The sequence below is a fragment of the Pristiophorus japonicus genome, chromosome 13 (assembly GCF_044704955.1).
Source record: "Pristiophorus japonicus isolate sPriJap1 chromosome 13, sPriJap1.hap1, whole genome shotgun sequence".
Lineage (NCBI taxonomy): Eukaryota > Metazoa > Chordata > Chondrichthyes > Pristiophoridae > Pristiophorus > Pristiophorus japonicus.
This window is the reverse complement of record NC_091989.1, coordinates 95488887-95504573: the sequence shown is the minus strand read 5'-3', so window position 1 is coordinate 95504573 and position 15687 is coordinate 95488887. Positions and strand designations below refer to the sequence as shown.

The window sequence follows — 15687 nt, the reverse complement described above, 5'->3', positions numbered from 1 at the left end:
TGGAGGGATTTGAAAACAAGGATGAGAATTATAAAATTGAGGCGTTGGTAGACTGGAAGACAAAGTAGGTCAGCGAGCACAGGGGCGATGAGTGAGCGGGACTTGGTGCAAGTTAGGACACGAGCAGCAGAGTTTTGGAGGACCTCAAGTTTATGGAGGGTGCAAGTGGATAGGCCGGCCAGGGGATCATTCAGGAGCCTGATGAATTCTGAATACTCCATCTTGTTATGTTTAATATTAAATGGAGATCTCTCTAACAGTCTCAGGGGTAGACTTTCTTTCCAGATCAACTCTAACGCCAAAGATCACTTTGCGCCAATATATTTGATCTTAGCCAAAAGGCCGAGAGGCGAAGTTGCACCGTTCTTGGAAACACTGCAATACCAGGTCCCTGTCCAAAAAACAATTTAATATCAGGTCCCCATAGGGGATATTAAACTGATAAGAACAGATACTACACTTGATCTTAGCCAAAAGGCCGAGGCAGAATGTTTTTATTCTGCATCTAACTGTGCTCGACCTGACCTGAGAGCTGTAGTTCCTGAAAAATGCCTGCAACTCCCCATCACTTATATCACTCTATAAGCTCAAAGTGACAAAACTCAGTAAGGAAATTACATTAAAAAAAATTAATCAGAATTCTTAGAAGTTCAAATCTCATCGACAACCCTTCAGTTATGAGAACAAAAAATCATTTCGTACTTGGCTGTGATTAAACTTTATTTCCTTGGTGAAAAATCTAAATAATTTACTTACCCAATATCGCTGCCCAAATTCATTTCCTTTTGACAAGAATTATTTTGGGTTCATGCTGCACAGATGTTAGGTAGCAATTCATTAAGTGGTAATGAGCACAATGTGTTTTACATATCCTCCTGACAGGTATTAAGCCAGCATGAAATATCATTTTTAATTATAATTCATCAATATTTTAATATGTGTTGCACAAATGTTAGAAACTAAATTACCGCTTCAGTTTTTCTGTTTCTTCTGGCTTTTCCCTCCAAGGTACACCTGCCCCTCAAAGCCTGCTTGGCTAGGCTGGAAAGCAGTGAGTTAATGCACAGCTCTTTATCTCTGTGACCTGGGTTCAGCACAATTTCCATCTCCATTGGGACTTTATCCTTAACAACAACATAAGGTATGTGGTAATTGGACGGTGAGCTCGGAAAGAGAATAGGTGGGGTGAATACAATTTTGGCCACAATGCTTGAGGAAGTTTTTAAACAGTGGTGGAAAAGTGGAGAGGTTTGTGGAGGAGGGTTTGGGGTGCAGAGGAGACTACAGTATAAAGTAAAGGATGACGTTCTCCTCTCTCCCTCAGTTGTCAAACAAGTTAGGGGAATTCCAACTTGGTTCTCAGGAGGTTCGAGTCCAAAGCACAAAAATGGTCTGTAATTTGGCACACGTCAGTGGCGTTCTTTATTTTAACAGGATAAAATACATTAAGCTGCCTTCATTAAAACAATTACAGGAGTGGAGCTAGGGAATGAGTTGACGGCACAAATCATTACAAATGGGTATGATTTGGTGGCCATTATAGAAACGTGGTTGCAGGGTGGCCAAGACTGGGAATTAAACATACAGGGGTATCTGACAATTCGGAAGGATAGACAAGAAGGGAAAGGAGGTGGGGTAGCTCTGTTAATAAAGGATGATATCAGGGCAGTTGTGAGAGGTGATATTGGCTCTAATGAACAAAATGTTGAATCATTGTGGGTGGAGATTAGAGATAGTAAGGGGAAAAAGTCACTGGTGGGCATAGTTTATAGGCCCCCAAATAATAACTTCATGGTGGGGCGGACAATAATCAAGGGAATAATAGAGGCATGTGAAAAAGGAACGGCAGTAATCATGGGGGATTTTAACCTACATATCGATTGGTCAAATCAAATCGCACGGGGTAGCCTTGAGGAGGAATTCATAGAATGCATATGGGATTCTTTCTTAGAACAGTATGTTACAGAACCTACAAGGGAGCAAGCTATCTTAGATCTGGTCCTGTGGAATGAGACAGGAATAATAAACGATCTCCTGGTAAAAGATCCTCTCGGAATGAGTGATCATAATATGGTTGAATTTGTAATACAGATTGAGGGTGAGGAAGTAGTGTCTCAAACGAGCGTACTATGCTTAAACAAAGGGGACTACAGTGGGATGAGGGCAGAGTTAGCTAAAGTAGACTGGGAACACAGACTAAACGGTGGCACAATTGAGGAACAGTGGAGGACTTTTAAGGAGCTCTTTCATAGGGCTCAACAAAAATATATTCCAGTGAAAAAGAAGGGCGGTAAGAGAAGAGATAACCAGCCATGGATAACCAAGGAAATAAAGGAGAGTATCAAATTAAAAACCAATGTGTATAAGGTGGCCAAGGTTAGTGGGAAACTAGAAGATTGGAAAAATTTTAAATGATAGCAAAGAATGACTAAGAAAGCAATAAAGAAAGGAAAGATAGATTACGAAAGTAAACTTGCGCAAAACATAAAAACAGATAGTAAAAGCTTTTACCGATATATAAAACGGAAGAGAGTGACTAAAGTAAATGTTGGTCCCTTAGAAGATGAGAAGGGGGATTTAATAATGGGAAATGTGGAAATGGCTGAGACCTTAAACAATTATTTTGCTTCGGTCTTCACAGTGGAAGACACAAAAGCCATGCCAAAAATTGCTGGTCATGGGAATGTGGGAAGGGAGGACCTTGAGACAATCACTATCACTAGGGAGGTAGTGCTGGACAGGCTAATGGGACTCAAGTTGGACAAGTCCCCTGATCCTGATGAAATGCATCCCAGGGTATTAAAAGAGATGGTGGAAGTTATAGCAGTTGCATTCGTTATAATCTACCAAAATTCTCTGGACTCTGGGGAGGTACCAGCGGATTGGAAAGCAGCTAATGTAACGCCTCTGTTTAAAAAAGGGGGCAGACAAAAGGCAGGTAACTATAGACTGGTTAGTTTAACATCTGTAGTGGGGAAAATGCTTGAAGCTATCATTAAGGAAGAAATAGCGGGACATCTAGATAGGAATAGTGCAATCAAGCAGACGCAACATGGATTCATGAAAGGGAAATCATGTTTAACTAATTTACTGGAAATCTTTGAGGATATAATGAGCATGGTGGATAGAGATGGATGGATGTGGTGTATTTAGATTTCCAAAAGGCATTCGATAAGGTGCCACACAAAAGATTACTGCAGAAGATAAAGGTACGCGGAGTCAGAGGAAATGTATTACCATGGATCGAGAATTGGCTGGCTAACAGAAAGCAGAGAGTCGGGATAAATGGGTCCTTTTCGGGTTGGAAATCGGTGGTTAGTGATGTGCTACAGGGATCGGTGCTGGGACCACAACTGTTTACAATATACATAGATGACCTGGAAGAGGGGACAGAGTGTAGTATAACAAAATTTGCAGATGACACAAAGATTAGCGGGAAAGCAGGTTGTGTAGAGGACACAGAGAGGCTGCAAAGAGATTTAGATAGGTTAAGCGAATGGGCTAAGGTTTGGCAGATGGAATACAATGTCGGAAAATGTGAGGTCATCCACCTTGGAAAAAAAAACAGTAAAAGGGAATATTATTTGAATGGTGAGAAATTACAACATGCTGCGGTGCAGAGGGACCTGGGGGTCCTTGTGCATGAATCCCAAAAAGTTAGTTTGCAGGTGCAGCAGGTAATCAGGAAGGTGAATGGAATGTTGGCCTTCATTGCGAGAGGGATGGGGTACAAAAGCAGGGAGGTCCTGCTGCAACTGTACAAGGTATTGGTGAGGCCGCAACTGGAGTACTGAGTGCAGTTTTGGTCACCTTACTTAAGGAAGGATATACTAGCTTTGGAGGGGGTACAGAGACGATTCACTAGGCTGATTCGAGAGATGAGGGGGTTACCTTATGATGATAGATTGAGTAGACTGGGTCTTTACTCGTTGGAGTTCAGAAGGATGAGGGGTGATCTTATAGAAACATTTAAAATAATGAAAGGGATAGACAAGATAGAGGCAGAGAGGTTATTTCCACTGGTCGGGGAGACTAGAACTAGGGGGCACAGCCTCAAAATACGGGGGAGCCAATTTAAAACCGAGTTGAGAAGGGATTTCTTCTCCCAGAGAGTTGTGAATCTGTGGAATTCTCTGCCCAAGGAAGCAGTTGAGGCTAGCTCATTGAATGTATTCAAATCACAGATAGATAGATTTTTAACCAATAAGGGCATTAAGGGTTATGGGGAGCGGGCGGGTAAGTGGAGCTGAGTCCATGGTCAGATCAGCCATGATCTTTTTGAATGGTGGAGCAGGCTCGAGGGGCTAGATGGCCTACTCCTGTTCCTAATTCTTGTTATGTTCTTGTGTATGATATGGTACCCTTGGGTTGGTTTGGAGAAGACAGAACATCAGCCACCCCAATCATAATCCCGGCTGGAAAGGGAGGGCAGGTGAGGGCAGGTTTGGGCTCGGTTGTTACGCTGTCCCCATGACCAAATGCCCCATGATCAAAAACCCAGCCACCACTCGCTGTCAGGACTCAGCCAGGAAGGTGAGCACCCCGAGGGGCTGTGAACACCCAAGGAACCTGTTATGTACACAAGTAAACAGACTAACTGAAACAGGAGTGGTGTAACTTATTGTGTCCTTTATAGCAACTCCCCAAAATGGTGTCTCCAAAACCGGCATTTTGACAGCAGTGTGCGAATAGCTCCCACAGGGTCCTAATGCCTGCATACTGAGAGTTTGTGTAACCAACAAATAGAGTATGAACACAGCAGAACCTTACCCAAGGAAGGCTCAGCATTCAGCAGCGGCGGGGTGAGTTAAAAGAAAGAAAGACTTGCATTTATATAGCGCCTTTCATGACCACCGGACATCTAACCGCTTTACAGCCAATGAAGTACTTTTGGAGTGTAGTCACTGTTGTAATGTGGGAAATGTGGCAGCCAACTTGCGCACAGCAAGCTCCCACAAACAGCAATGTGATAATGACCAGATAATCTGTTTTTTTGTTATCTTAATTGAGGGATAAATATTGACCAGGACACCGGGGACAACTCCCCTGCTCTTCTTCGAAATAGTGCCATGGGATCTTTTACACCACCTGAGAGAGCCTTGGTTTAACATCTCATCCGAAAGACAGTACCTCCAACAGTGCAGCGCTCCCTCAGCACTGCACTGTAGTGTCAGCCGAGATTTTTTTCAGGATTTATAAGACCAAAATACACATGGCACAGGGTTTTGGGTCAACCAAGATTTGTTAATTTATTGAACACACACACACACACACACACACACACACACACACACACACACACACACACACACACACACACACACACACACACACACACAGTTCCCCCCCAGTACAAATCACTTCCATCAACACAGATAAATGTGGGGTAGTACATTTTGGTAGAAAGAATAGAGAGGTCACTTATTACTTGGAGGGTGCGAGTCTGGGTGGGGTAGAGGAACAAAAGGATCTCGGCTACAAATACACACATCACTAAAGGTTGTGACACAGGTTAACAAGGCCACAAAAAAGCAAACCAAACACTAGGGTTTATTTCTAGAGGTATAGAATTAAAAAGTAGGGAAGTTATGCGAAACCTTGCTTAGATCACACTTGGAGTACTGCGTATAGTTCTGGTCGCCATATTATAAACAGGATTTGGAGACACTGAAGAGGGTGCAGAGCAGATTTACAAGGATGATACCAGAAATACGAGGGTATACATATCAGGAAAGGATGAACAGGCTGGGTCTCTCTTCTCTTGAAAAGAGAAGGCTGATGGGTGACCTAATAAAGGTCTTTAAAATGATGAAAGGTTTTGATAGAGTGGATAGAGAGAATGTTTTCACTTATGGGGAAGAGCACAACTAGAAGTCATCAATATAAGATCGTCACCAAGAAATCCAATAGGGAATTCAGAAGAAACTTCTTTACCCAGAGAGTGGTGAGAATAAGAACATCAGAACATAAGAAATAGGAGCAGGAGTCGGCCACTTGGCCCCTCGAGCCTGCTCCGCTATTTAATAAGATCATGGCAAATCTGATCTTGGATTCAGTTCCACTTTTCCGCCCACTCCCCATAAACCTTTATTCCCTTATCACTCAAAAATTTGTATCTTTGCCTTAAATATATTCAATGACCCAGCCTCCACAGCTTTCTGGGGCAGAGAATTCCATAGATTGACAACCCTCTGAGAGAAGAAATTCCTCCTCATCTCAGTTTTAAATGGGCAGCGACTTATTCTGAGACTATGCCCCTAGTTTTAGTTTCCCGTATGAGTGAAAATATCCTCTCTGCATCTATCTTGTCGAGCCCCCTCATTATCTTATATGTTTTGATAAGATCACCTCTCATTCTTCTGAACTCCAATGAGTATAGGCCCAACCGACTCAACCTATCTTCATAAGTCATCTCCGGAATCAACCTAGTGAACCTTCTCTGAACAGCCTCCAATGCAAGTATATCCTGCCTTAAATATGGAGACCAAACTGTACGCAGTACTCTAGGTATGATCTCACCAATACCCTGTACAATTGTAGCAGGACTTCTCTGCTTTTATACTCTATCCCCCTTACAATAAAGGCCAACATTCCATTTGCCTTCCTGATTACTTGCTGTACCTACATACTCACTTTTTGTGTTTCATGCACAAGGACCCCCAGGTCCCTCTGTACTGCAGCACTTAGCAATTTTTCTCCATTTAAATTAGAATTTGCTTTTCTGCTTTTTCTGCCAAAGTGGATAACCTCACATTTTCCCACATTATACTCCATCTGCCAAATTTTTGTCCACTCACTTAGCCTGTCTATATCACTTTGCAGATTTTTTTGTGTCCTCCTCAAAATTTGCTTTCCCACCCATCTTTGTATCATCAGCAAACTTGGCAACATTACACTCGGTCCCTTCATCCAAGTCATTAATATAGATTGTAAATTGTTGAGAATGTGGAACTCGTTACCACAGGGAGTGGTTGAAGTGAATAGTATCGATACATTTAAGGGGAGGCTAGACAAGCATATGAGGGAGAAGGGAATAGAGGGTTGTGCTGAAAGATTTAGATGAGGAAAGACAGGAGGTGGCTCGAGAGGACCACAAACGCCGGCATGGAATTGTTTGGTTGAATGGCCTATTTCTGTGCTGCATATCCTATGTAATCCTATGTAATGAACTTCCAATCTCCCAGCAAAATTCCATCGGGAGATCGGCACAACTCTGGGAATTATGGCATAGACTGCTATTTTTCAGCCAGTCATGCGGATTCTCTGGGAGTTCCGCCAAAGTGTAAGATCCATTCCTCTCCCACCCCCACATCCCCCCCCCCCCTACCCTACCCACATCGGTAAAAGTAGGACTATTAAGGAAAAAATTCAGAAATGCATTACAGTCCACAAAAAGAGTTGAGCAGGAAAGAGTTAATTCAAACATTGCAGCCAAACCATTGGAGCACCAGAAGAGAGACAGCAACATCTTCAATGGTTTTCTGTCTGGGCCAGGGAGTGGTAACCAGAGACAATCTATACACACACAATGCCATTCACACATTCGATGGTTCCGGCCATTGCAGCGAAATTATGACTCATCGAGAGATTGGACATCATCAGAGCACCAGAAGAGAGACATTCACACCCTCAGTAGTTTCCTGTCTGAAAAGATACAAGGACATTCACACATTCCTCAACCATCGATATCAAGGAAGGCCTTGCATTGTGCTGCCCAGCAGGAGAGCTGATATCACAGGAGGGAAGAGGAAATCTGATTTCGGAGGTGCAGGAGGAGAACACGAACAGAATCGAAACAGCAGCAGAAGCCAGCGGTGTGTCTTCGGGACACGAGCTACAACCGAGAAAAGGGCCTCCAGTCAACCTCAGAAGTCAGACGAGGAATTGGCGATTGTATGTTTGTAACAGTCAAATCGCAGACGGGTTTAACTGTGTCAAGTTGTGTCGATGCAAATGACCCTTTTGTAGGGGTTTGTATTCTGGGGTTTGTTAGTCCCACATAGATGGGAGTGATTTATACTGAGGGGGCACTGTGTGTGTTCAATAAATTAACAAATCTTGGTTGACCCAAAACCCTGTGCCATGTGTATTTTGGTCTTATAAATCCTGACATCAAAGAACTGTGTGCAATGGGGGACTAGGCAAGAAGGAACCCTTACAGAACTGGCGACCGCGGCAAGGCGTTCAAGGTTTAGCACAATAATTATGGTCAGGGTTAAGGACAAGAAACCAGTGATGGAGGATAGGATATCCTCGTATGTATTTGGAAAAGTAAACCTTTCTGAATACTGAGTGGTAGAAATGTCCGGATGAGAAAGCAATAGACGGGGAGTAGCGTACACAAGAAATCGAAGGAAAAGACAATTTGGTTAATATGTATGTAGCAACAAATTCAGATGCTCACGGAGAAAGTTGAGCTTTTAGAAAAAGAGAAGCAGGAATCAGAAAGTAGGGCAGGAGAGAGAGAGGCCGTAGTGAACCGGCTGACAGAAGTTTTGAGCATTGAAAGGCGCAGGAAGAAACAACTGGAAACACGATAGAGTACCTGCAATGACAGGCCACCGAAAGTAGAAGGCAGTGTCAGGCTCAGCGTGAAGAAGGAAATAGGAACTCAGAGAGAGCTGACAAGGCTGAGCGTCAGTTAAAAGATATAAAGGTGGCATACAGGGTAGCCAAAAATGGGGTACATGAACAGGCCAATTACGGGCCCTGTAATGAAAAAATCCATAAGTTGACCCCAGCATTATCTGGGACCATGGGGTATGGCTAGTCTTATCACACCGGGGGAAGTTGGGGTCGATTGGGCTGAGGAGAGAAAGGAGCCCAATGATGGGACCCAGTATAGTGAGGGTTGGCCAGCTCCCGAAGCACTGGGACCACCGAGACTGATCAATAACTGTGATGAGAATGAATTGGCAGTGTTGAGCTGGGATATAGGCCCCATTAACTCCACGGATGGTCCGTTGGATATTAATAGATGCTGGACGGATTTTAAGAGGGGTCACCCAGAGTTGGAGGATGTGGACTTTAAGCAATTCCTCCTAGATACTTGCAACAGCAGTTCTAGAAATTTGAAAGCTGTCAGTAAGGTGGTACAGGAAAAGGAAAAACAAGGTGGGCAGAAGGACCCTGCGGGATCCAAAAGGGAGTACAAAGGTTGGCAGGGAAGCATTGTGTTTACGGCAGTAAATTGTTAGTTTAAGAGACGGAAAAAAAGAAAAGAATTTCTATGAGTCTAAGAAGGTGGAACCGCCACTTAAGCTTCTAACTTTCGTGCCGAGAGAAATAAAACATAGAATTTGCTACTGTGGATGTTTGAGAAGTCATGAAATGTGTTGTGTGTGAAAGTCTGTCTGTGTAAAAACCTTTGATGTTTTCAGGGAGAATGTTTAAAGTTTTTTAAAAAGGCATGTAGATGGTTATTTGCCTTTAAGTACATCTGTAGAGTTTTTTTCAACTGGCACTGATTAGTTTGAGATTGGTTTGAATTAATTGGAGTTAGTGCGGTTAATTAACCTGTTAAAACCAGACTTTTATTCTGGCCATGGTGAAATTCTGGTTAGTTTAAATTGTGTGAAAAACCTCTAGTTCCGGACATGAGGCAATCACATATATTGGTATTTTAAAAATAAAATGTTTCCAATTTCAAGAATGTGTGACCCGGGAGAAAAAGGAAGGGGCTGCTATTAAGCGTGGAGTACAGAATCATTGTAACATGTAAGCTATTGTTATGCATGGAGTATAGAAGGTAATGCAACTTTTAAAATGCGGAAAAAAGGAAGGTAACTCTCTACACAAGACTTCAGAAAGCAACACCTTGTGCAGAGTTGAATATAAATATTTTGAGCATTTTTACATTCGAGTGGATCTTTCCTTCAGTAACAGAAAGAGGATCAGAATTGATGAATTAATCCAGTGGGATGGCAGGAAAGCCACAATGGATGTTCTGTTTCTTTTGTTTTAAGCAGGAGTGCTGTTACCGAGAGGGGACCTTTAATATGGAAATGACAAGGTGTTACCGAACTTGAGCGTTTGCTGGAACAAAAGAGAAAAGCTCCAGTAACGTTCAACTTCTTATCTGCAGTAATGGATCTCGAATGCCACAGCATGGTGACAAAATTGAACTTAAGATTTGTTTTTTTAATGTTTGGAATTAATGATTTGGAGTCATGTGTTCTCTTCCACAACACTCGAGGGGGAAGATAAAGAACTTGCATCCAAACACATTGCAAGTACCTTCTACATTGTTAAATCACAAGGGCTGGACATAGGGTTTTGTGATAATTGCTGAAATTGACTTAGCTAAATTGATATGAGTTGCTGCTCAAGCACTCGGGAATGGAATTTTATCAGAAATTTAAGGATAGAAAGGAAAAAGGGATGTGGTGATTGCAGTAATTACATAGAAACATAGAAAATAGGTACAGGAGTAGGCCATTCGGCCCTTCGAACCTGCACCACCATTCAATATCATGGCTGATCATGCAACTTCAGTACCCTATTCCTGCCTTCTCTCCATACCCTGATCCCTTTAGCCGTAAGGGCCACATCTAACTCCCTTTTGAATATATCCAACAAACTGAACTCAACAACTTTCTGTGGTAGAGAATTCCACAGGTTCACAACTCTCTGGGTGAGAAAGTTTCTCCTCATCTTGCTCCTATATGGCTTACCCCTTATCCTTAGACTGTGAACCCTGGCTCTGGACTTGACCAACATCGGGAACATTCTTCTTACATCTAACCTGTCCAATCCCGTCAGAATTTTATATGCTTCGATGAGATCCCCTCTCATTCTTCTAAATTCCAATGAATATATGCCTAGTCGATCTAATCTTTCTTTATATGTCAGTCCTGCCATCCCGGGAATCCGTCTGGTGAACCTTCGCTGCACTCCCTCAATAGCAAGAATGTCCTTCCTCAGATTAGGAGACCAAAACTGCACACAATACTCAAGGTGTGGTCTCACCAAGGCCCTGTACAACTGCAGGAAGACCTCCCTGCTCCGATACTCAAATCCTCTCGCTATGAAGGCCAACATGCCATTTGCTTTCTTTACTGCCTGATGTACCTGTATGCTTACTTTCAATGACTGATGTACCATGACACCCAGGTCTCGTTGCACCTCCCCTTTTACTAATCTGTCACCATTATATATAATAATCTGCCTTCATGTTTTTGCCATGCAAGTGGACAACTTCACATTTATCCACATTATACTGCATCTGCCATGCATTTGCCCATTCACCTAACCTGTCCAAATCACCCTGCAGTCTCTTAGCATCCTCCTCACAGTTCACACCGCCACCCAGTTTAGTGTCATCTGCAAACTTGGAGATATTACACTCAATTCCTTCGTCTAAATCATTAATTACAGCATGTATAAAACGGATATAACCGAAGTTTGACCTGTGCAGGAACGACCTCTCACAGAGCACAGCTATTTTTCTTTTTCTTTTATTTGCAGAGGTGAGTCGAACAGAGGCTGTAGGATGAAATGTGCTCTGTGGCTGAGCCTGTTGGTGATCCTGATCAGGTCCGGGGCGACATCGAGAATCATTTAATTACGGGTGTGGGAGGAGCCGGGCCCGCTGTAACACAGGGAGGTAGACCACGGGGCACTGACGGGATTGCTACAGACTTCCATCAGGGAAAGTGGTCGGTTGGTTGGGGTCAAATTCCACAAAATATTCCAATCACACTGCTTACAAATTCGGTGAAGCATCAGTGCCCTGCCCCAAATTAAATATCACCATCAAAAAGGTACTGGTGAACGAGGGAAGGCGAGTGTGCCTGGAATGCTGGGGAAGTATCTCCGTGGGATGGTGCTGGTGGCTACGGAAGACAGACAAGACAAAGGGTAATGAATGCACAGATTGGGAAAGACTGGGGAATGACTCATACAGATGGATTGTGGGGACAAAGAGGGGAGTGAAATTATGTTGGGATAAGTGATGGAAGGAGGAACACGGGGTTTATGTGTGTGAGTGAGGATCGGAACGTAAATGCCAGAAGCGGGTGTCCATCGCTTTTAACGGCAAGATTCCTCGTCTGGAATAGGCTGGACTCAGAGTTTCGATTTGTGTGTGGTCCCAGATCCTCCAAACACTGGCAATGCTACCGAGTTAGTAGCACATAAAAGGAAGCCCCTACCATCAGCTTCAAAGTCACGGGATTTAGAGGTTAAGTGCCCGATATTGACACATGGACTTAGGAATTGGTTGGTGCTGATTCTAACTGGGAAAGTGTTGTACCATGACGTGCATTACGAGGTTACATCTGTCATCTTTAATTTAACAAAGGTATGGCTACCCCGGTGGTGCCCAGCGGAAACGGAAAAATTGTACGAGAAACTGTAAAAGAAATGTTCCGCAATTCTACAAGTTGAACTATGGGGACGAAAGTTGGAAAGATTTATATAAATGAGCTGACAACAGTCACACCGGTTTGGGGCGATGGAAGAGGGGATTGATCAATGACATGGCCACAGTGTTTAATAAGGGTCTATAGTGTAGATGATGCCCAGCTGATAATGCAGGTCAATACCTTACGGGATCAGCTAAAGAGGATACTGGGGGAGGGTAATGAGACTGAGCGATGGGGTAAGGGAAGGTGAAGTAATGACCTTTCACCGAGAAGAATGATGCGTGTGTTATATACAGTGCTTGGTTATTAAACATTGGCTTTAATATTGAAATTCCTCCTGGGATCCGAATTGCTTCACATGTTGATTGATAATTGTGAATTAATGATGGTGTTGTATCTGTTCGGGTTGCCGCGTAAAACGAAATGAAGGGTAAAAAGGGAAAACCAGAAAAGATTGTGTAAAGGGGATTTGGGACTATAAAATCGAATGTATAGACTGTGTGTAAGGAATGTGAGATGTGACTGGGACCGACAATGCACTCACCACGGCAGAAGAATGGAAAGGAGTAATGGGCCCAAGTTTCGAGCCGCACCTAGAACGGCGCAGTCCCGACCTGGACGCCCGTTTTTTGTGCCACAAAGTGCGCCTAAAAAAACCCTCCGTATTCTCCACCTCCCTGCAGGTCCTCTGGCCCTCAGCGCTGCGCAGCAGGAGCTGTAGGGGGCGGAGCCAGGTCCCTGCGCTGAAAACAGTGCCGGGACCTCTGCACATGCGCGCTACAGTGGGCACGCAAGTGCAGTAGCTCCAGCCGCCCAAAACTGTGTGGGAGGGGCCCGAAGCACGCAGACCCTGGCCGAATGGCCTCACTGGGGCTGCATGAATGAGGCTCCTCCCACGGCCAGCTCCTGCTTCTTCCCGACCCGACTCGACTCCTGCTTTCCACGCCCCCCGCCCCCGGACCGGACCCACCACCCGCTCCCCCCACCCCCCGCCTCCGGACTGGATCCGACCTGACCTCCCTCCCGCCGACCTGACCTCCCTCCCGCCGACCTGACCTCCCTCCCCCCGACCCAAACCGAACCGAACCGACCCCCCTCCCACCACCCCCCCGACCCGACGCAACGCCACCTACCTGTAAATCTGGCGCTGGGGATGGGCCCTGCCCGAAATCTCGGGCCCGGCTCGTTCAGCCTCCCTCCCCCTTCTCCTCCCCCCCCACCCCCCCAAATCTCCTCCCCCCCCATCCCCCCCAATCTCCTTCCCACCCCCCCAATCTCCTTCCCCCCCACCAATCTCCTTCCCCCCCACCAATCTCCTTCCCCCCCAATCTCCTTCCCCCCCAATCTCCTTTCCCCCCCGCCAATCTCCTTCCTCCCCCAATCTCCTTTTCCCTCCCCCAATCTCCTTTCCCCCCCAATCTCCTTTCTCCCCACCAATCTCCTTTCCCCCCCCAATCTCCCCCCTCCCCCCTTCTCCCCCCCTCCCCCCTTCTCCCCCCACCTCCCTTCTCCCCATCCCTCCTCCTTCTCCCCCATTTCTCCCCCCTCCCCCTTCTCCCCATCCCTCCCCCTTCTCCCCCTTCTCTCCCCCTGCTCCCCCCTCTCTCCCTCTACCCCCCTCCTCCCCCTCCCCTCGCTGTCAGAAACACAGACACTGACAGACAGAGAATGAGAGACACACACAGACAGACAGAGAGATAGAGACACACTGAGGGGGACATCCCAGCACGCTGTTGGAGGGCTCCCGGTGCTGCAGTCGGTAAGTAGTAAATGTTTTATTTATTGATTTAAAAAAAAATAATTTCTTTTAAATTTTTTTTGATTGATTTATTGGTTGATTTATTGATGTATTTATCATTTATTATTGATGATGGCTCTTTATTTGTAAAACTGAAGTGTTTAATGTTTGTAAACTTCCCTTTAAACACCCCCCCCCACCATTCCCTACGCCTGATTTGTAACCTGCGCCTGATTTTCTAAAGTGTAGACAAGGTTTTTTCGAGCGTACAAAAATCTTCACTTACTCCATTCTAAGTTAGCCCCCTTTTGGAAAAAAAAATTCGGTTCCAAAGTGAAACTGTTCTAACTGACTAGAACTGGAGCAAACTAAATGACGATAATTCCGATTTCTAAGATACTCCGCTCTACACCAGTTGCTCCTAAAAATCAGGAGCAAATCGTGTGGAAACTTGGGGCCAATATCTCTAATGTAGGAGATATTAAAGGGGGGAAATGTAGGATCCGTTCCCCCACCCCAACCCCACACACACACCCCAACGGTAAAAATTGGGCAATTGGACTACTGCATTACAGTCCGCAAAAAGAGCTGGGCAGGAAAGAGTTAATTCAAACATTGCAGCCAAATCATCAGAGCACCAGAAGAGAGACAGCAACATCTTCAATGGTTTTCTGTCTGGGCCAGGGAGTGGTAACCAGAGACAATCTATACACACACAGTGCCATTCACACATTGGATGGTCCCGGCCATTGCAGCGAAACTATGACTCATCGAGAGATTGGACATCATCAGAGCACCAGAAGAGAGACAGCAACACCTTCAATGGTTTTCTGTCTGAAAAGATACAAGGACATTCACACATTTCTCAACCATCGATATCAAGGAAGGCCTTGCATTGTGCTGCCCAGCAGGAGAGCTGATATCAGGAGGGAAGAGGAAATCTGTTTCGAGACAACAAGCTGGTTTTCGGTATAAAGAAGACCCATTTTCGAAGGTGCAGGAGCAGTACACGAACAGAATCGAAACAGCAGCAGAAGCCAGCTGTGTGTCTTCGGGACACGAGCTGCAACCGAGAAAAGGGCCTCCAGTCAACCTCAGAAACCAGCCGGGGAATTGGTGATTGTATGTTTGTTCCAGCCAAATCGTAGAAGGGTTTTGTGATCGGGTCAGGGTAACTTTATATGTAACAGTCAAATCACAGACGGGTTTAACTGTGTCAAGTTATGCCGATGCAAATGACCCTTTTTGTAGGGGTTTGTATTCTGAGGTTTGTTAGTCCCACATAGATGCCCAGAAGAGGCGAGGGCCCAGGGGCAGCACGGGCCAGCCCACACTGTGATATGTGTGCGCACTAGGTCTGTGCAGCAGAGCTGGTCTCCAATTAGTCTTGGGTCATCCTTGCCACTGGACCAAGACCTAGCTCTGTTAAGCCCGTGTGGTGGCTGGTGTGCAACAGTCACCACACGTTAATAAAATCCACGCACAGGCATCTTCCACCCTTCAGGATGTAGTTCTGGATCTGGAATATTAGGTGCTTCATTGAAACACTGGTGAACTCATCCTTTTTGGCGTGGAAGCAAGTCA

The 15687-nt window shown here is 45.0% G+C and overlaps 1 pseudogene; it reads right to left on the bottom strand.

Moving 5' to 3' along the window:
• Positions 1–350: 350 nt before the first annotated feature.
• LOC139279092 (U2 spliceosomal RNA) lies at positions 351–490 on the bottom strand (annotated as a pseudogene).
• Between the last annotated feature and the right edge of the window lie 15197 nt (positions 491–15687).